General features: G+C 37.3%; 1 protein-coding gene across 1 annotated transcript in view; it reads right to left on the reverse strand.

Moving 5' to 3' along the window:
* LOC145694314 (uncharacterized) overlaps positions 1 to 22,488 on the reverse strand; it is a 671,298-nt gene that overhangs the window by 502,794 nt on the left and 146,016 nt on the right. The gene's annotated exons all lie outside the window — the stretch shown is intronic.

A 22,488-nucleotide genomic window follows, 5' to 3' on the forward strand; every position in this document is an offset into this window, starting at 1 on the left:
TTAAATGTGCTGCATTAAAGCTCCATTAGGAAGAGAAATGGATCCATGCATGGCTATTTACACCAAGCAGACAGCCTTTTGAGTGTTTTCTCAGACTGAAAGAGCCATCTGTGACGTTATTTAGAGTTAATAGCTTTCTGAGAGGGCCCGACCCTAAACCTTAGAAGATAGGAACAATGTAAAGGAAAAGTTAGAATCATTTTTGGTCAGCTGCTACTCTCTCTTGGTATTAGAGTATGCTCTATATCAATTCTCTTGCACGAAAGGTCATTTGCGATAAAGGATGGTACTTGTACTCAATATGTTAAGAGGAAAAGGGTCTAACACCTACAGCTTTATCAGGGGCATCATTTGGGGATGGCCAAGGGAGGCAATTGCTTCCCTTGAGTTTGAGAGATCTCTACTTTTTAATCGATTGTATACTAACAGATATAGCAGTAAAAATCGTGAAATTCTTATGTCAGTGAAGAGTCTTGCTATCCTTTTTTTCTGCAAAATCTGAAACGACGCTACTAAGTTTTATATAGCCTACAGAGTATACTGTGTATACGCATGTTTTATAGTATTACGATACTGATAACATTAGTTAATTCTGTAAAATTCTACATTATTGGCGTTTAACAAAAAAAAAAAAAAAAAGTCCAAGTATGTGACATATACCAAATGATAGATCTTATTCACCTGAACAAAATGATATGCATGAGGGTAAAACCTCATGCGTAGTTTTCGAGAAAATGAAGATAAACGAATTTTCAATTTTGTGACGTAAAAATTGATACTGTACGAGAATCATATCATTTATTTTGAGGTGAAACTGATCCTGAAACATTACATCGATCAATAAAAGTTGTTCATTTATGACAAACTGAGAAAAAAAGGACTAGAATTTCCGTGTCATCGTATTTAGATACGCGGGTGCGCTCCTTAAGTAATGTAATATCATGTATATACTAAAAGTACAGCAGGTGGGAACACCATGTCCAGTCTGAAGTTCGGAGTCTGGATTTCGTGTTAAAAACATCTTTCCTTCTCACAGAATGATGTGACGTCTTATTACTCTCGTAAGGTAAGGAGTCACAGATTTAGAAAGAAGCAAGAGGGGACAGTCGTAGGAAGGTGGTAACAACATTATATACGTAAGTTACCACCGTCGGAATGGGTATGGCGTTAATTCTCGATTTGAAATGGTGGTCCCACAAATACAAAATTTTCGCTGGACGGTGGTGTAGATCGTACTACGGATGAAACAACATTACTTAATGTGGTGACGCACGTAACCTAGTAAAAACCTGGTAAATGCATGTCGACTGGATTATGCATTTTTCTCCGTGCACTAACAAGACGGCAGTATACTTTGCACCAAATTTAAGGAATTTTAAAGAAAATCACATGTAACTTACGAACGTAATGATTTAGAACACTGTATTTTAAACATATAATAACTAGATATATAAGGAAAACATTCGTGCAAGTACATTAGTAAACATTCAGTATGACCATAGTTATTGAAATATAAATTTTGGTGCAAAATAACCCCATAGGTGAGGGTACTTTGCACCACATACAAAAAAGTATGTTCAACATACGAACATAATGTTTCTGTGCAATGTTTTCTCTTCAGTATTTATACACTTCACTTCCTACACAGAACTGCATGTAGTATACAAATATTGATATTAGAATAATTATGGTACCGATATCACTACTTAGTACCGTATGAATTATTAATATTTGTAAAGAAAATTATGTATTTTTTGGTACCGGCACAGGAATCACATTCTGATAGTTTAGCATTTGTCCCACAATAATGCCAACTCAGGAACAGATAAAAATCCCCGTGAACAGATTTGCCTCGTCTTTATGTCCTATCCAGGAATGTCACCCCAACTATATAGTCAGTGAAAGATTTACGGGATTTGGGGCTTTCAGTCTGAAGCCCATCCAAATTGCAGGATTTGTTTTGGTAAAACGTAATGTTAATCATTCCTATGCGTATAAAGTCAAGCTCCCCCCCATACCCCCTAAAAATCTAATGATTTTTTTAAAAAAAACTAAGTCTTTCTGAGTGAAGCCTCTTTCAAACTATTTTTCTGAATTCACCACTGTTCGTAATTTATTTTCCAACAAGAAATCTATTCCGGCATCCACCTAAATAGAGATTTACTTAAAATTAGAAGCCAGAAGGTACAAGTACAGCTCACAGATAACGAGAAGAACCCTAGCAGAAGTAGTGTGACGTAGGTATGGGCTCGCCCACTTTTCACACGGGGGTTTCAAATGACACCACGGAATGACGCACATATAACTTTACCCGGAGTGGCAGGCGACACCTAAGTATACACCAGCACGCCTCAAAAACCGCAAATGGACTTGGCTGTGTCGTTGACCTTTCCCCGCTATACCCTGTTTTAGGATTCTTCTCGTCATCTGTGAGCTGTAGTAACAATTTCCTATCTAAGGGGTTAGTTTGGATCGGTGCAAAGTAACCCCGATTAGAGGCTGAAATCGCCTTCTCACAGTTTTATTTTTTTTTTTTTTTTATGACTTCAAAACGTTTCACACTTCAATTTCAACTATTGCTTCAAAGTCCCATTATACACAGTAGTATTCTACGAAACTGACTTAACTTTTACGGAAATTCTTGTAGGTGATATCTTTCAAGTTTTGTCGACCTTTACAGTGACTGCTGTCTATACCTCTACAACAACAAACCCTCCGGGTAATTAGAACTGATGTTAACCGCCAACATTACAGTCAAAATGCAGGTAGATGTTCTATCTTACGGTGGCACTTGAAGCTTTCTCTTTACAGTTCATGGTTTCACCGACAGAGGACTATGCAACTCTTTTCATATTTTGTGCAAAGTTACCTCTGAAGTGCAAAGTACGTCTTACGGTACGTAATATGATTAATGAAATATAGAGTATAGTCAGAAATCATTATAATGAACTCTTACATTTTAATTTATCTCAGATATTGTTCAAATATAAGACACATATCAATCGATAGATCATATCGAATTGAACAAAGTAACATGCTAAAGGGTAAAATCTTATATATAGTTTTCCGAAAAAGAAAATTTAAAAAAAATGAACTTTCGTGTGGCGCTAAAAGCTATGTCGTTTGTGACCAATAATAATTGACAGATTTTATTTTGCTGCAAATATATATATATATATATATATATATATATATATATATATATATATATATATATATATATATATATATATATATATATATATATATATATGTATGTATGTATGTATGTATGTATTATAAAGCATATAGTAAAAAAAACAACTAGCAGACCATTTTTGTCTTTTTGCTCTTGGTGACACATTCTTTATTCACTTACTACATTTGTAGTAGTTACCAGAGTTAGGACTTTTTAGAGGCACTTTTCATAGAAAGAAAGAAAGGGGAAAAATGTTAAAGACAAAAAAGAAGGAAGAAGCAATTATATTTCCCTCAACTGTTTAGATAATTACCCTTTTATACATTGAGCGGCTCGTGGGAAGACAATAGTAGGCGCCACTTCCAGTAAAATCGAGATATTAAAAATCTTTCAGTTTAACGTCTGACTATTATGCATTTTAGGCAAAAAGACACAGACGCTTAATGCAAGAAAATGATGAGGGAAGAATGGTGGAATGAGAATGTGGAAAGAAACGGGAATACCTCGAGAAAACCCACAAATATGACATCGTCCACCACTAACTTACTTGACCGGGGATCGAAACAAGGACTTCACGTAGCAGAGGTAAGCGCCTTAGAACTGAACCCCCGTGCCCCCTCCCCAAATTGAGCTATTATAGGTAGCATGGGTTGTGACTGAAGCACAAAACAGTATGTAGGTAGTTTTATTTCGGAAATGTACCTGCAGATCGCAGAAGAAGCTTGTTTGGTATATGTAATTGTAATTGAATTGAATGGGACTGTTAAACTTTCTTTTCCCAGTTTACTCAAAAGTTAGAAAAATGTCATCCTTTTCGTCCCCCGAGCCCCTCATATGCAAAATAGACTACTATTTATATTAGGAAGGGAAAACATAAAGCTGTCGAACTTACCAACATCTCTAAATTGTTAAACGTAAGTGCGTTTCTATTTGGAGAAGGAACGCTATTTCCCGTGATAGATTAATATGTTCCATTCGGTTGGTTCTTTGCAGTAGCACTAAGAGGTTTGGGTCGGGAAATGTTACTGTGCGAATTACTTTCCAAGGAGCTCCCTCGTGGCTAAGCGGTTAGCGTATGCGCCTTTGGCGTAGGAGACCCGGGTTCGATTCCCGGCGGGAGCTCATGTCGTTCGGATTTCACATTAATCAGTAGGTCCAAGTCTCATATAGCCCCGCTGCTGAAAGGGACGCTAAACTAAAATCAACTCAACTCATTACCTTCCAAAGTGTACATCCATACGATTGTCTATGTCCTCGAGTCCGCAAATTTCAAAAAGCTTTGTTCTTACTGAAGAATTCTTCAGAATTGATTTATTCTATTCACTAAGTATAAACTTATATCGCTGTCATACGCTCATAACTAAAATGTAGCAAACCATTTCAATATCGTTTCATGTCATTTTATAGCCTTCTAACTTGCTGGCATTTTATAAAACAATCTAACGCTGTTTACATACAAAGTGTTGCTTAAATTTGCATAGTTCCTACCCATAGTACCCTCATTTTTACTTTTGGGAGACGATAGGAGAGAAGAATCATGAAACCAATCGATTTGAAAATGTAAAGAATTTGTAAGTTTCATGGCCTCTACATACCGAAAAAGGGATTTTTGGATATCTGTTCATCCATTTGTCCCGCGTATATACACATTCCTAGCACTAATGTACCGTATTGTTAAGTATTCTGCTTTTCGGCAGGTCCTGGGACTTTTTTTTTTTTTTTTTTTAAGATTTGGTCCTGGAAGTTTTTCTTCCACGTTTTCTGATCTTCAGCATCCTCTTTTAACTCCCAATATTTTCTTCCATTTTTCAAATCACCGATCAATTGTTTTCTTCTTCCTATTCCTCGTTTTTCTTCCAACTTTTCTTCTATGGTGGTATGAAGACAACTTCTTCGCAAGATATGTCCAATCTAGTTGGCTGGAAGTGTCTTCTTCTCTCCCATCCGTTTTAAAACATCCTCGTTTGTTGCTCTCTCTGTCTATTATATGTTCATTTTCCTCCAATACCACATTTAGAGAGCTTCGAAATGCACAGTATCCAGACCAAATTTTCAATTTACGGTATTTTATAAGACTCTTCTGTATTTTCCCGAATTTTCTTACTACCTTCAAAAGTAATAGGAGTTTCCTGGAGGGTGAATATTAAAATTTTCCGAGTTTTTCCAAAACGACTCTAACGATTTCGTTAATATTTCATAAATACGATGTCTATCAAATGTTCTCATGAATCTGATTGAAGCATCACTCTAGAAGTACGCATTCACCGAACACACACATCCCCTTCCCTTCCCACAAAAAGCAACGAAAAAGTGTTAACTCTGGTATATTTTACAACAGAAACTTCATCTTCATGCTATATCTGTGAAATAGTGTGTGTCCTTCTTTCTAGCCACTAAATTGATAACTATAATTAATGTTGTAATTTTAACAGTTAATTGAAGCTTGGAAATTGAACCACGTGATGGAGAGCTCGCTTGTAACATGATACTTTCGTTCGAAAGCCACAGGCAAATTGGAAGTAATTACAACAGACAATTCTCCTTTTAAAATAAAAGCCTCTGTAGCAATTATTCATCATCAGTTCATACGTAAAAGTTACAGCTAATCATACGTAATTTGCCTTTATTTTCACATCAATACTAATCCTTGTAGCGCAGTATTTATTGAAAACAATACCTAAAATTTCATTACGAAAGCTTAACGTACATTTTGACGTAAATGTGATGAAGACCAAACAGATATATGCACAGAACAGCGTACTCTCTTGCAAAGCGGGAGGTACTGAATTCAAATAACAAGGCTGCTGATCATCCGGCCAAGATTTCTTCAAGGCTTCTTAATGCCAACAGGAAAATATCACGATGGTAACGATGGTAACTTCCAAATTAAGCTATACATAAACAGCGTCTTATAGAATAACTATGGCCATCTGAGACAAGTATCGGAGCGAAAAAGGTACCGGCAAGAGATAACGAGAATATAGATCCTATATATCCGCGCTGGTAGCCACGTACACAAGAATTTACTTTGGGAGGGGTCCAAAGATATTGAAGAAGACCAAATTCAATATGAAGATAAATTATATTAAAATCTGTAAAATTGCCCCTAAAATTAAACTAAGTATACAGAAAAGATGGGATAGCGTGGGGATCCAGACTCTCAGGATTCACCCCCTGTGTACGTTCCTCTCCTCTGGTCTAATACTTAGAGCACCTTTGGGGCACAGGGTCTCGGATTCGAAAAAATGAAATGAAATCTGAGTTTTACGTCCCACGATTATGCCGGTTAGGTTAAAGGAGACGGTGATGATGAGTAATGAACTAAAATGGTGGAATGAAGAAAGTGGGAGGAAACGGGAGAACCCCGAGGAAACCCACGCATAAGGTGTTTGTCCACCACAAAGTTCACTTAGCGGTGGCTGGGATCGAACCCGGGACCCGAAGCACCAGAGGTGAACGCTCTACCATTGAGCCACCGCGGCCCCCTGGTCTCGTATTCGATTCTCGGTGGGAGAGCATTGAATGCATTACGCTGATTCGGATTCCACTTTAACATGTAAGATCACTTCCAATATAGCCTCGGTGCTGAATGGGACGTTTAACTCGAGTCCAACCAACCAACATATGATTTCAACTTCCCAATTTCCGTGTTGAAACCGTAAGTGATAGAGATTTAACCATTTTTGGTTTCAATATTGGGTCATTTAGCATAGAAACGGAAAGAAACTTTTTTAAAAAAAAACATATATGGATTCAACGACTCACAGTAGATTTAATCGCTACCTTATTTATCTAATGCAGCCGAAACTTGAGTTGAGTTGATTTGATTTTGCGTGTCTTTCAGCAGTGAGGCTATATTGAGACGTGGACCTACAGCTTAACGTGGGATCCGAGGCACATGAGCTCCCGCTGGGAATCGAACCAGGATCTCTCACGACAAAGACGCATATACTAATCACTTAGTCACGAGGAAGCTCTGCAACCGAAAGTGTTTCAGATACAGTTACTACCCCATCCTCATATATGCCTCGAAAATGAGAGGAAAAGTTAGTAGAATTTTCAGCTATAGGAATTGAACCCTATACATCGTGATTTCAAATATCTGAATATATCAAACTAACCAACAAGCATTCAGAACTATGTGATTGCTAGGATAGGGGACAAGTAACCAATAGATAATACTCTTACCAGCTAGGTAGGTAAGAGTTTTCAGGGTGACAATACACAGGGTGTTAATGAACCATGCCGACAAACTTTAAGAGAAGATCCCTCACATGAAAATAATAATAATAAAAACACATGGACTTGTGGGGAAATTTGCATAGATCAGATCTAGGGCCGACAAAAGCGTGGAAGATATAAATTGTAATGCGCGTTAGTTCGAACGCGAGAAACGTGGAGTGGCGGTGCATATCGACGTACGGCAGTCACAAATATGCCATTCGAAAATGACTATTACAACAATGTACAATTGTGTGTACGGAATTCCCCACAGGACAGAAGAAAAGAAAGAAAGAAAAGAAAAGAAAAGAAAAGAAAAGAAAAGAAAAGAAAAGAAAAGAAAAGAAAAGAAAAGTAAGAAATGACAACAATAAACACGGAATGCGTCGGCAAAATGTTGGAAATATTAGGAGCCACATGCTGCGCACTTCCTCATGTTCGGAATATCGCATGCTACACACAATTTTGGAAGATCATAGCTCCGAAACTATGCACTTTTTATTTTTCTTATTTTGATCTGACGAACCAGCTCTTTAAAGCTTGATGGTATAGTTCATTAACACCCTGTACCTTACATATACAAGAATGTAACTTGATTTTAGTATTGATTCAAACAAACTACAAGGATTATGTGATATTGCATAAGGGGATTAATAACAGAAGAGAATAACAATCTGTTGTCCATGATGTCATACTGCTTAACAAATTCCAAATATAGTTCGAAGAGAGGGCAACACAATATTATGTGCTTCCTGCTAAGGAAACTTGGTCAGGCTAAATATGTCTTATAGATTACAGTCTTCAAAAGTCGATTTTCCTTATTTGAAATCCATTTCCTTCCAGTAGCGAATTATTCGTCTTACTTCTGCCTCTTCATTGCACGACGCAAATCCTTTGATCACTTACGTATGCGTATATTAAAGATTTTTTTTAAATTAATGAAAATCTTCAGGGCTTATATAAAACAGACTTGAGTATTTTCAGCGGTGCAGAAGCGTTTTCAAATCATGTAGTGTATATGTTGTCGTCATAAAGTAAGGACTACCGAAATAATCCATTATAAACTCCAATTAGCTAATGTGCCCCTTCGTAACCAGATAGTTAACGTGCATGCTTTTTGAGTACATGCCTTCTGATAAATATATTATATATATATAGTGTCTCAAAAGTCCCCTGACAAATGATAACTTATTATCAAAGTTACAACAAAATGTAAGAGGAAAAACCGTCTCCAAATATGATATTTCCAATCTAAAGTGAAGGAATTTTTTAAATCGGACGAGTCGTTTGGGCTGTACACACTTTATGCGCCCAATGTTAATTGGAAATGCAACGTTGCCATTTACCTAGACCCACAACATAAGCGAATCAAGTTACTGTTTAAAATGTGGGCTGGTCATCGACACGTTAACGTAAAAGACAGTAATTTGATTCACTTATATTGCGGGCCCAGGTAAATGCAACTTTGCATTTCCATTTAACATTAGGCGCATTAAAAGTGTACAGCCCAAATGGCTCGTCCGATTTTAAAAAAATATCCTTCATTTTAGATTCAAAACATCGTATTTGAAGACGTTTTTCCTCTTACATTTTGTTGTAACTCTGATAATAACAGGATTACCCTACGTCAAGGAACTTTTGAGACACCCTGTATATATAAGTAAAATGTACCTTTCCCCTGAAACTTTTGGAGCAGGCCAAGATTTGAGATGGAAGTAGGGCTCCATCCATACTTCCACAATTTCGACACGTGTTAGAAGTGATGTAAAATACCCCTGATGCCTATTCTCCCCCGGTTGCCTCGAATACCCATTTTGCAGAGGCCACATTGAAGCGATAGTACAATGTAAAAAAAAAATTCACCGTCTGTGCCTGAGATTGGGGCCGGAGTCCGGCTGCCGGACTGCCTATTTGTTATTTACATATTTCTTTATTGACGAAGCTTCATTTCTGCAGCTGGGGTTTAGAATTTTTTACTTAAGTCCTTGGCTTGATTCTATTTTTTTATATACTACGTACTTGTACTAATCGTACAGGTGTGCTCATTTATCCCATTGTTCATATCCATGATGACCCCCCTCCTTCTTAGTTCTCTTGATATGTCTCCGCCCCGAAAACTGTAGCTTTCTTTTAAACCTTCTTAGTGATTCCTAGTTTCAGTACGCTCGCATCATTAAAACTTGTAGTTTTTGTATACAGTAAACGCTTTATACAAATCTTACATGTTACTTGCTAATAGCCTTGCCCACGAGACGAGAAATTCCAAATCTCGTCTCGAAAACGGGACAAGAGTAGGACCGAGAAGTATGTTTTTAAATCCGAGATGAGACAAGACGGTAATTTCAATATTCTCGTGAGCAACATTAGCTTATCCAAGACTTACAAGATTTCAAATACTGTTTTAATTTTACGATTCATAGTATAAAACACTATAAAACAGATAAAATAAATGTACAGGCACACTGGAGGGCATCTATCAACGTTTGAAGATACGCAAGTCACTATATGATATTCTCCAGTAGTAAGTTCGGTTTAAATGTTGTTATATCATACCTTTCATGGACCTTTCTTGACACGGAAGGGTTTTTGATAACTTCTAGATGACATTAAAAAACCAAAAAAAAAAAAAAAAAAAAAATCAGAGCTTAAATTTTATACATAAATTTACGAGACGATAAAGAATTATTTTAGAATCGAAACAAGACGAGACTACAAAATTTACGAGACAAGGCGAGAAAACCTTATTTCCCGTCTCATGAGCAACACAAGTTGTTAATTACTTTTAATGTTACAAATAATATTTCTTACTCATTGAAATTCAATGTCGCAATGAATGTGTGTTCTGTTAGAATTTGCTAACACTTCAATAGTCAATTAGATGTCTCGCCTTTAAATCAGTCTTGATGGAGACTGTCCTGGGGCAATTTACAGATGGTGATCAGAAAAATGGAAACACCTGTAGTTGGCAACACGTCAGATGTATGGGCTGGCAGTGGTGTCGTGGCGCCCGCAGCGCCGGACCGCTGGTGGTGGTGTGTTAGGTCGGTTTCCATACTACGTCAGGCGCAGTGGAACAGCAGTATCCAGTGGCTGCAGCAGACGGAGGTAGTGTAAAATGGGAGACCTCTCAGATTTTCAAAGAGGGCAAATTGTTGGTGCGCGGTTATGTGGAGTGAGTGTGTTAGGTGTGTCGCGGGGGACAGTGTCGAAGGTGATGACGGCCTACACAACACACGGGAAAATCACATCGGGGAAGCGGAACAGTGGGCGGAAGAAAATCATGAGTGACAGGGCACGCCGGATATTAAAGCGCATTCCCACGCAGAACCGTCGTGCCACTGCGGAGTAAGTGACGGAGGAACTCAATCAGAACCTCCCCCCACTCTGTTTCGACAATCACAGTCCGCCGCGAATTACATGACATGAACTTACGGGGTCGTGTTGCACGGGCCAAACCGCTCATCAGGGACCAAAACGCTTTCGCACGCCGCAAATGGTGCCGCGACCATGCAACTTGGACCGTTGAGGACTGGAAACGTGTGATATGGTCGGATGAGTCATCCTTCACCCTATTCCCAATCACGGGCCGTGTTCATGTGTGGAGAACGCCCAAAGAAGCTTATGATCTGCAGTGTCTCCGCCCAACTGTGAAACATGGCGGCGGCTCGGTGATGTTGTGGGCCGCCATATCATGGTTTTCATTGGGTCCTGTGGTCACACTTAGCGGACGAATCACTGACAACGATTATGTCGCAATTTTAGGAGACCACTTGCATCCTATGGTCCGGATGTTGTTCCCGGACAATGAAGCCATCTTCCAGGATGATAATGCACCCATTCACACAGCTGGCGTTGTTGCAAAGTGGCTTGAGGAATATCGGGATGAAGTTCAACACCTCCCTGGCCCGCCCAATCCCCAGATCTCAACGTAATTGAACATCTGAGGTCCGTCTTGGAAACACGACTCCGGCGACGATTTCCACCTCCATCCTCTCTCATAGAACTGGCCGATGCCCTGCACAAGGAATGGTGTAAAATTCCACTTGCTACCATTCACGACCTCTATGCCTCCATCCCACGTCGCATTAAGGCTGTTCTGAAGGCGAAAGGTGGCCCGACACCATATTAATTTGGTAAGTTGCAATTTCGTTCAGGTGTTTCCATTTTTCTGATCACCATCTGTATATCTGATAAGGATCTGTTCATACTGTAACAAAATTTAAGCCTTGCTTACTGTTCCTAGATTTAAGTCCCTTTTCCCGTTAGCTTTCTTATTCGATCCCTGAAAATCCATGATGTTGTGGACACCTTATTCAATGAATATTATAATCATCTGTTCATTCTTGTGGTCCCTGTAACCCATGTGTCTTGGAGATGAGAGATTGTAATGGGGAAACAGCCTATACTATGCTATAATGGTTGATCTTGTATTACGATCTGAGCACCAGCCAATTGCACCTGATTTACGATCTGGCTGTGATTCGGGACCCACATCAATAGTGATTCCACGCCAGAAGGGCTCGGACAAAACAGCGAGGACAGAAAGGCCCGAATCAAAATTGTCCTCTGTCAAAAGAGCCCGGATCAATAGTTTCCTATTTGTTACTAAAAACCACTGATAATTTTCCTTCTTTTGGACAAACACTTCAACTTCTAAGGGGACGCCACACAGTGGGGCCAAGGCGGACAAAATGGAATGTCATGAAAGTGACAATTTGGGCGATAATCTATACGTTTTCTATAGTAAATGAAGCGGGGAATCCGATTGTGATAATGATTTTGCTATTAGCATTCTCTTGCAATTAGTAAATTGTATTTAAAACTCAACAATGTTGAAATTGCTGAGTTTACGTAGGTTTATAGAGAGGTAAAATACAGTTTTGCTTTATGGGAAAAAATAGCTGCGCTAACGAGACTGATGTGAATGCAGGCAAGCATGCGACAAACAATTGGTTCGCCAAAAAAAGTTAAATAGAAGGGGTAATTTGAGCAAAATAGTGAATTTTTCAAGGAATTGCACACATGTCTAGGCTTATAAAAAAAGCTCCACTGAACTCCGCTCTAATTAAAACGTTTTCATGAAACTACTATAGTAAACTACTTTATCTATAAATTGCATCACAATATGCCGCAAAATGTAGCCATAGTACCGTTGTAAGCTGGCTGACTGCTTTAAGAAAACCCAGTTCCCGTGGAGCAACATAGTAGGAGGTATAAATAGGGCAGTGTGCAGCGAGTACTATAAAGTCAATTGGCTATCATGGAGTTTCTATTCAGTAGTTACAGTAGATGTTTCAGTGAGAGTGTGTGCTCTTTTCGTATAATGGAAGAAGCAGTAAAATATGCCGAACTTTGTGAAGTGCTACTTACAGGTGGATCAGTGGAGTGTTTTATTCGCGAAAGATATCAGCACATGCATGAAGATAAACTTTCTCGAATTTGTGATGAAATAAAGAAAAGATTTTTGCCGCATTATGTATAAAAACTAAAAATAGTTAATCACAGTAAAACATATTTTCGCAAGAAGTATCGCGAGTGGATGAATGGTGAATTTGTGATTAGTTTCCCCAGTGATGATGGTCATTCGCCGAAGTCTTCCAATCCTATTGGAAGGCCTAAAAAGTGTTTTGAAGATAGTTGTGAGAGAAGTAAAAGACGTAAAGTTCACGATCTAAGAGCATCACATTCCCAAAGTGTAATAGATGCTGCTGCTTCGTCGTATTCAGGAAACACATCGGAAAGGTTCAGTGCTGATTTTGCATTATCAATCTTTACACAGGCTAAGCTTTTCAAATATCAATACGAGGTAATCAGAGCTGCCACAAAAGAAAAATGGTTCAATATTTTCCCCAGCTATAAAAAAATCCAGCGCGCAAAGAAAGATTGTCACCCTAATGATATCAAAATTACCGAGACCTCCGCAGAAGTCCCGCTTCAAAGTTTACTTAATCATACAGCCGAAAGGATCCTAAAAACAATAAATGAGAAGGAATTAGAAAAGTTGAACTGCCAGGCACTGACAATGCATACAAAATGGGGCTTTGATGGCTTGTCTGGCCAGAACAAGTTCTCTCAACGGTTTGCAAGTGAGAGTGACGCGAGATCAGATGCTAATTTATTTATGACTTCTATTGTGCCTTTACAAATAACCCTACCTGGGAATGAAGATAAATCAATTTGGGTTAATCCTCGACCTTCCTCGACGCGACACTGTCGATCACTCAGGTATCAATTCATAAAAGAGACACCTGAAATAATAAAAACTGAGAAAATGAGGGTTGAAAGGGAAATCAAGAACTTGCAGGAAACACGATTGAACCTAGGGCTCAACTGTATCACTGTAAAACATGTTTTACATTTGACAATGTTGGACGGAAAAGTTGCTCAACATATTAGCGAGACATCTGCAGCAAGTAACTGCTTAATTTGTGGGGCTCGCCCATCGGAGATGAACGACTTATCGAAACTTGAACTGAAGCAATCTAATGAAAAAGTACAGCCACCAATGAAGATGCGTTCCATAAAATCCTCGAGTCATCAAACCCATACATAACTTTCCTGAGGCCCGAACTAAAGAAGAAACATCTTCCTCTAAGTACTGAAGCTACCGGATTATTTATTTAGATTTTCTTTGAAAAACACTTGTCTTTTCAGTTCCTCTTCTAAATTATTTCTAAAGTGTGTTATACATATAAGAAGAATATATATATATTTTTACACTGTTGTTAATAGAATGAACAGCCTTTTCCCGACATGAATAAAGCAAGTTGTTTTTTCACTTTTAAAATATACAAAAATCGTTTTTGAAAACTGCAATCTAAGTTTTGTAATTTTCAAGTCATGGACTTATGAAAACACTCATATAAATGTACCGTTTCTTTGTATTATAATTAAGATATAAAATAACACAATATTATGTTTAGCACACTTTTTGTATATGTTATTTCTCTATGATTTACTTATTCTACAATATTTTGTTGCAGAGTATGACTTCCTCAAATTGTACTTTTTTGTATAGATATTTCTGACTAGCATCATACATTGTATGCATCAGAAGTTCACACAGCTCAATTTAATGTTCTGTTTGAGAAGATATCTAGCGACATCTTGAGTGCAGTCAGTCGTAACGTTCCGGAAATGGTTTCATTTGATACACCACCACAACATACAAGGGAGTACACCATTGTCTGTTTCTTCTACCAACATTACACTATTATCGAGAATTTTGTCCGCAAAACGGGTGTTCGGCCCCACTGTGCGCCATCCTCTCGTGCCCTCCGCTTCTGTTTTGATTTCAGGCTTTTTGGCCACGGAGCCCTTTTGACCCCGAGCCGTTTTAACTCGGGCCTTTCTATCCTTGCTCTTTTGCCTGGGCCCTTCTGACATGACACCGTCAATAGTATGGGGCACGTGGACCCGGCTTCGTTTCCTGATGCTAAAACATTGGAAAACTTGAATGAACTACAGAGGTTTGGATTCCACCTTAAAATGTATAGGCCCACGTTTCATATAACATCGATACTGGGAGAAATGCTAAACTCCAACTCAGCCAAGTACGATAATACCACTCTGTTCTTCATGTCCTTGGTGTTGTATAAGGACGTAAACCACACACGAAAGCTTTTCTTAGTCAATGGCGGATCTGGAAGGTAAAAACATGGGGGTGCAGCCAGAAACCAGACTATGATAGGTATCTCGTGAGTTTACTATAAACTTCCAAAAATATATAAATAAAAGAATAGCTTATTTTTGTCACTCAAAAAACTGAGGGCCTATGCACACCGACCCCGGGCTTTATCCGCCTCTGTTCTTAGTTCCAATAGATTATTTTAAAAGCGTTCACATATAGAAACTTCAACAGTTGAAATCAACAAAAGGTGTAACTTGACTTACTGTGAAATACACAGTATATAAAAGTTTCTCTGAATATACGCTGCACATCTACTATAATATCTTTCATCCTAAGATGGACATTGATAAAAGAAAGTGGATTTCCTTTCTCTCTGCGAAATCTCTTTAGATTATTCGTGGCCATCACCAAAATTCAAAAGACTATATATGGGTCTAAAATAATAACGAGGAAACCTAATCCCGTTTTGAATGAAACTGTCAGTGCATTTGTGGAAATAAAAGAAAAAGAGAGCATATCTACTTTGAAAAGCATTATACTGTAGCTGAATGAAACAGTAGCTATCTTTGTGAAAATTAAATTTGTCACTGGCAGTAGTCCCATTTAATTGCACACACAGTGCACTTGATATGTTCTTACGTTTAAAGCAGCCTGAAAGGACAACTTGTGTTTCTAAAAGCAGCTTTTGTGATGAGATCTCGTCGCAAGATTATCACATGCTACCGTTTCGTTGAGTAGCAAAGGAACGCAAAAGAAATGTCGAGAAAAACGGAAGAGCAAATTCCTAGGCAGAATTCTGATGTTAGACTATATAATTTCACAAGAAACGATATCGTACACTGTCGGTAATAAGTTTAAGAGCTCAAAGAATAGTGAGTATGGGTATACTGCACTAACCTTTCTCGCTCTCCATTTCTTAAATCAAATAATCATGCCATGCTGAAGTTAGTACTGAAAGAACTATTTATGAAATGTGAACAACTTTAATAATAGACGTTTTCGAAAAACTCTGTCCAAAGAAGTATTACCCACCCGAAGAGTAAACTAACCTTTGTATATTTTCATGAGAAATGATTTATGCAATATTCTAGGATTGTTAATGAAATAGTACTTTGTGAAACATGAACTAAATTGCCTGAGTAGCTTTGAAAATATCGTCCGAAAGGAAAAATTAAAAAAAAAAAAAACTCCTGAAGACAAGAGTAAACTACTCATGAGTAAACTCATGACAAAATAATAATTTATACTATATTTTAAGACTAGTAATGAAATATGAATAAAATCTCCTGAGTAGGATTTTTTTTTTTTTTTTTTTAGAAAATAATTCGAAAAGATCTTATCCCAAAGAATGAACTACCTGCTCTGTGTATTTTTCCAAAAAAAAAAAAAAAATATTTATAGCATATTAAATAGAGTTGTTAATGAAATATACAAACAAAATTGCTAGAGTTTGTTTTGAGAAATATATATCTTTATGTTCTCACTTTTAGTAAACTATCCTTGTTTTGCAGGTACGAAGAAAATTAGACACTCTTTTTCTAGAGAATCTAATAAAAGTTAAGTTTAAAATTTAGTCTGGAAACGTTAAACTGTATGGTCTCTAGGTACTAAAGCATACATATATCATTTTAAATTTAAAATCGGGTCTTCTTTTGCCTTTAAGTCACTTCTAACGCGACTCCCAGACATCCCGATTTCCCAAACAGATAGGGTCCCCAGATTTATATCAACTGTCCTCCAAGGAATTGTTCGGGCCTCCAAATGTCCCAGTATAAAATTTAAAATCTCTTTTTGTATATCTCTGTCACAACAACAAGCCTGCGCAAAATAATACTAGATCTAAGCCAATTCACTTGTCCATTTTCTTAGTTGTCTTACAAGAAAAAGAAAAAAAACTGATAATGCTGTTTATGTAATAACATTACATCAAGGAAGTACGACGTATATTTGTTTGTACTAAGAGAGATTACAACATTCTTGTTCTAGCAAGATGAGCGAATTTCGTCGATGAGAGTTTCGTCTCGTCTCGATTGTCGATGAAATGATTTCTCGTATCGCCTTTAAATGTATCTCTTCTCAGTTTTGTAAATTCATGTACAAAATTTATGCCCTGTATTTTTCTTCTTCTTAATTTCATGTAGAAATTATCAGAAACTTCCAGCGTCACTAGAGGACAGCGAAAGTTGTGACTTGTATATCTTTAAAAGTTTATAAATGCTGTTCGTTACAATCACTTCATTAATGCAATCAGTTCATAATTTACAGTTTTTATATTATCAATTATGTAACACTAAAACAGTGTTTGAGATCTAAAGATTTGGGTTGCCCAGAAGAGCTGTGAAAGTACTCGTCTCTAAATTGAGGTGAGAATTAATTATAATGTTTCTTGTCTCGTTTCGATTTTTTTTTTTTAAAAAGTGTCTCATTTTTGTTATGAGACGACAAATCTTTCGTCTCGTGGAAAACACTATTCATATGGTAATAAGGATACAGATACGATATCGATTATTTGCTTTAGCGGTCTGAGTAAATTTATTGCTGACATACTTGTATTAAAACGGTACTCAGCACTAGTGATGAATTAGGAAAAAAAATGTAATTCAAAATTTCCTTTCATTTATTTTCCTTTCCAAACTAACTAAACTAACTAACTAACTCTATGGCCTCTGGAACCCGGAGGTTCAATGCCGCGTTCACAAAAGCTCTCCACTGACTTCTATCCTTAGCCAATTGGATCCAGTTTCTACTTTGTATTCCTATCTCTGCGAGATCCATCTTTATACTGTCCTCCCATCTGCGCCTAGGTCTTCCTAATGGTCGTTTTCCGATTGGTCTTTCAGTCAAGACTTTGAAAGCGTTTCTACTTTTTTTTCCATTCCAGCTACATGACCTGCCCACCTGAGCCTCGTAGACTTGACGACCCTAACAATGTTGGGTAAACCGTATAAATTATGTAGTTCCTCGTTATGAAGTTTCCGCCATTCCCCATTCCCGTTCCTCTTGGGTCCGAATATTCGCCTCAGGATCTTGTTCTCAAATACTTTCAGTCTATGTTCTTCCCTCAGAGTAAGCGACCATGTTTCGCAGCCATAGAGGACAACAGGCATGATTATTGTTTTATATATTTTAAGCTTCAAGTTCCTCGACAGAATTCGCGACGACAAGAGATTTTGAACCAAATAGTAACACGAATTCCCTGCTTTTAGTCGACATTTAATTTCTTCGTGAATATGATTTTCGTCTGTTAATATTGATCCTAAATAGGATTCCTTTCCAAACTAGGAATTTATTTTCATTTTCATTTATTAAAAGTATTTGAAAAAATGTGAATAATTTTAAAATATTGTTCATATTATTCATCAAATATGAAAAACATGTTCTTAATTCTAATTCAGACTGTATTAATAAAATATATTCTAATAATGACATGTAATGTACTACATTTACCGACAAGTAGTCATAGCCTGAGGCAGCTTTCAGTACGTAGATCAACACTGCAACTATTAGAAAGTGAGTTATACGTTCTAAATTTCTATTGTCCAAAAGTTTGTAAAATTAGATAATTTTAGTTCTGTAGCAATCAGGAGAAATTACCCCATTAAATATTTTTGGAAGAAATTTCCCCTCAGTAATAACTTATTAAGGGTTAATTAATCAAGTGACACTATTATGAGAAGTTTGCGAATTAATTACAGTAATTCATATGTAAATAACATGCATTTCATAATTAATAGTTGAATTAGTGGTTACCGATATCTATAATCTTACATAGTTTATTAATTATGAATATTCAATTATAATTATGAACTCTCTATCTCGAAACATTCCATGCGTAGTTTGTTTTAAATAATTAATCAAGAAATCAGTTTAATGGATGGAATTAATTTTTAATCACGTGGTTTTCTTGAATAAGGATTCTTAATATTTTATACGCAAATTAATGCCATTGTCCATATTAAAATATGTCATTATTTACTCCTCATTGAAAAAGAAAATTAATCATAATGCGTTAGTCATATTATCGTGATTAGTTTTATTTAGTGGTTGATCTAAGTCCAATAAAAAAAATCTTACTTGAGCAAGAATGAGATGGCTTATTTCAATACTTAAGAGAGAACGCCGTACCAGTGCTGGTCTATCGCTTTCCGTGTGTATGAGAGCACTGGAGTTAAGCAGTGTATGGGTCTGGTAAGTACTTCGATGAGAGACGTCTGGTTAAAACTAGAAGATCTTTGTCTTTTGTTTCTAATTTAACGCACGATGATTTACCTTTTAGGATAAGGAAGGCGGATGATTAATGAAAGTGATAAAAAAATACGACCTGGAAACAGGAGGACCCCGAGAAAACCAACAGATTGTTCACCAGGTTGACTTAGCGTGGGATCAAACCAGAGAATCCTCGTGCACCAGATGTGATAAAACCAAATTGTATTGGCAGTGCTGCATTCATTCAGCGCAGCGAGGAAAAATGAGGGGCCACTTGAAAGAAAGAACTAGTGAAATACAACCTTCCCCGTTGTTCTAGTGGCTAGTGCGCACACCTTTTGGTGCACATGATCCCAGGTTCGATTCCCGATGGAAGAGCATATTAGAATTCCACCTTAAACTGTGGGTTAATGTCTTACATAGCCTCGATGTTCAAAAAGGACCGAAACTTCAGCAAACAAACAAAAAGAAAAATAGCAGAATCGGCTAAAACCAAACCAGTTTCAACGGTGATAAAACTTGCGATATGCTCACCAAACATTCCCCAATTTAAAAACTGATCGGCTTAAACCATTTGTGGCATTGTGCTAGGAAATTTACTTTAATGAATATTTAAGACAGGGAATTTACCTTAAAATACAGGTACAAGTTTAGATCATTTTATTTCTTGACTCATCCAAGAAATTAACACCTTACAAGAAGAAAAGTAAAAATCAATCATGGGAATTTCTTAAAATCTTAAATTTTATCATTTCGTTTCTTTTCCTATGAACTCAGTTCCGTTTATTTTCTTCTTCTTCTTGTTCTTCTTCTTCCTCTCTCTCTCTCTCTCTCTCTCTCTCTGTTACATGTTTCTTTTGTGTTCCTTTTCCCAATTATAACAGCTAATTCAGATGACTTCACTAATTACTTACGTAACCGATTTTTTCAAACGCAACAGTTACGAGTATGATGTCAGTTGCATCAGCTGATTGTCTGACACTTGTATTTAGACATTTTAACATTGACTCAGAAATCTCTTTAGGCTACTCATTTACACAATTTATGCTCCGCAAAAGGTATTATTCAATTCTAAATTCAACTAATTAGACAGTGTATTCTCATTTTGTTCTCTTTATTTAATAAAATTATGGAAATGAAATTACATGATTTTCTCCCTAAGATTTTAATATTTTAAGATTGAATAAATTCTTAAATAGAAGTAAGTCTGGGATCGATGTACTCATATTAGATGAAAATTCCACATTTTAGTCCTGAAAGATGCCACCTTTAACCGACAAATAACCACAAGTCATATTTAGCAAGAAACATTACTCACAAATATCGATAATATGAGTATTAACTTTCATATCTCGTTGCAAAGTGGACCCTTGCACGTTACAAGACGTGACTGGTAACTGAGTTTACAAATCTTACATATATAGAATGTTTCAAAACAACACCGGCAACGTTTGGGAGGTGATTACTAACACCAAGATAAGACGAAAAGTATAGACCAACCTGCATGCACAAATGGTTCCTTTTGGATCTATAGGCTGCCAAAAGCATGAAAACTGAACCTTAAAGGTTCAGCTCCAATACTATGGAACCTACTGTAGTCGGGTCAAGACTATATTTAGGGACTACTATTTGCCTTATCCAAATATCCATATTTGAGAATTCTGCGGTACTTCCATAACAATTTTTATGCGTCTATAAAAAATTGTTGCGTGAGCTCCTTAGGATTCTGAAACATGTATTTTTGGATAGGGCACATATTAGTTTTTAAGTGAAATCTTGACCTCACTACAGTAGGTCCCATAGTTTTGGAGCTATGGATCTTTTAAAGTTCATTTTTTTATGTTTTCGGCAGCGTATAACTTCGAAAGGGATTATTTGTGCACCCAGGTTGGTCTATACTTTTCGTCTTATCTTGATGTCAGGAATCACCTCCCAAACGTTGTCGGTGTTGTTTTGAAATACATGTATACATAAAATGTTTATTTCACAATATTATCCCTAAGAACATATAACATATATATTTGTAGTTATTTTTCCATGTAAGTTCCCGTCATTATTCAAAGATTTAACAAGCTTATGGGTTCCAGAATTAGAGTAACCGCATATTGACCAGAGGTAGGCCAGCCAAGTCGAGGCAGAGAGAGAGGCAGAAAAGGATCTGAGGAGAGAGAGAGAGAGAGAGAGAGAGAGAGAATCCTGAGTGCACTGATTGTGAATATCATTTCCAGCTTTGGAATGGCGTTTGTCTAGCACTTTGCTCGATTGATTTTACAGGATGAGTGTTGCATTGCACAGAGTACTGAGCCTCAGCTCAGTTGTTCTGTTTTCTGGTGGATATACGGCCGGCCTTAGAGTAGTTTACCGACTGCTTATGCCAGGGGCAATAATGGTCAATTTGTGCACCGCAGTCTACTCGTGTACCGAGAAGTCGTGAGAGGCAGCCCCGATGGTCTGTGTCATAGTGTCTGTATCGAACACTGTTATATGGTTGGTTAGTTTAAAGTTTAGCGTCCCTTTTCAGCATTGAAGCTATATATGACGTGACCTACAGCATAACGTAGAATCTTAAACCCAAGTGCTCCCAACGAGAAGTGAACCCGGGTCTCCCACACCGAAGGCATTTACGATAACCATATAACCACGAGGGAGCTCTACTGTTCTCTGATTCCCTCTAATGGGCAAGTGAACGAGTAAGTGTACCGCCAGTAATTTCTGAACTAAAAACTAACCTTCAAACAGGAGCGCACCGACGGGAGTTTCACCGGGTCCGGACCATCTCCCTAAACTTCCCACCCAAACTTCCAAACTACCCACATTTATACACTTTCTCAATAAAATTATACTTGTTTAACAGGGAAATAATTGATGTAGCATGAAAATTTGAGAACCCATTCTCTTATAAAAACAAGCTAGTAGTACCACATTTTTTTTTTCGGAAAATATAGGTGGAAGTATTTTACAATTACTTATCGTCTTTTCGGGTGCAGAATAATACAAGTGAAATACTACATAGACGTAGTGCTTTGTAGTACTGGACTCCCCCCTCCACAAAAAAAGCTTGACCCCTCCCAACAAAAAAATCTGGGTTCCCGCCTGCCCTAAAATATATAAAAATTTGGCCACACCTGGCATATACATTTATACTTTTGATGGAATTCTATAGGCAAATAGTACGCTCTACCGGAATCGCGAATACCAGAATCTTTCTGGCTGTGTATAAAGAAATGTTTTTGTTTTTTTCGGTTGGAGTTTA

Source organism: Thermobia domestica, chromosome 1, assembly GCF_964235325.1.
Source record: "Thermobia domestica chromosome 1, izTheDome1.hap1.1, whole genome shotgun sequence".
Classification (NCBI taxonomy): domain Eukaryota; kingdom Metazoa; phylum Arthropoda; class Insecta; order Zygentoma; family Lepismatidae; genus Thermobia; species Thermobia domestica.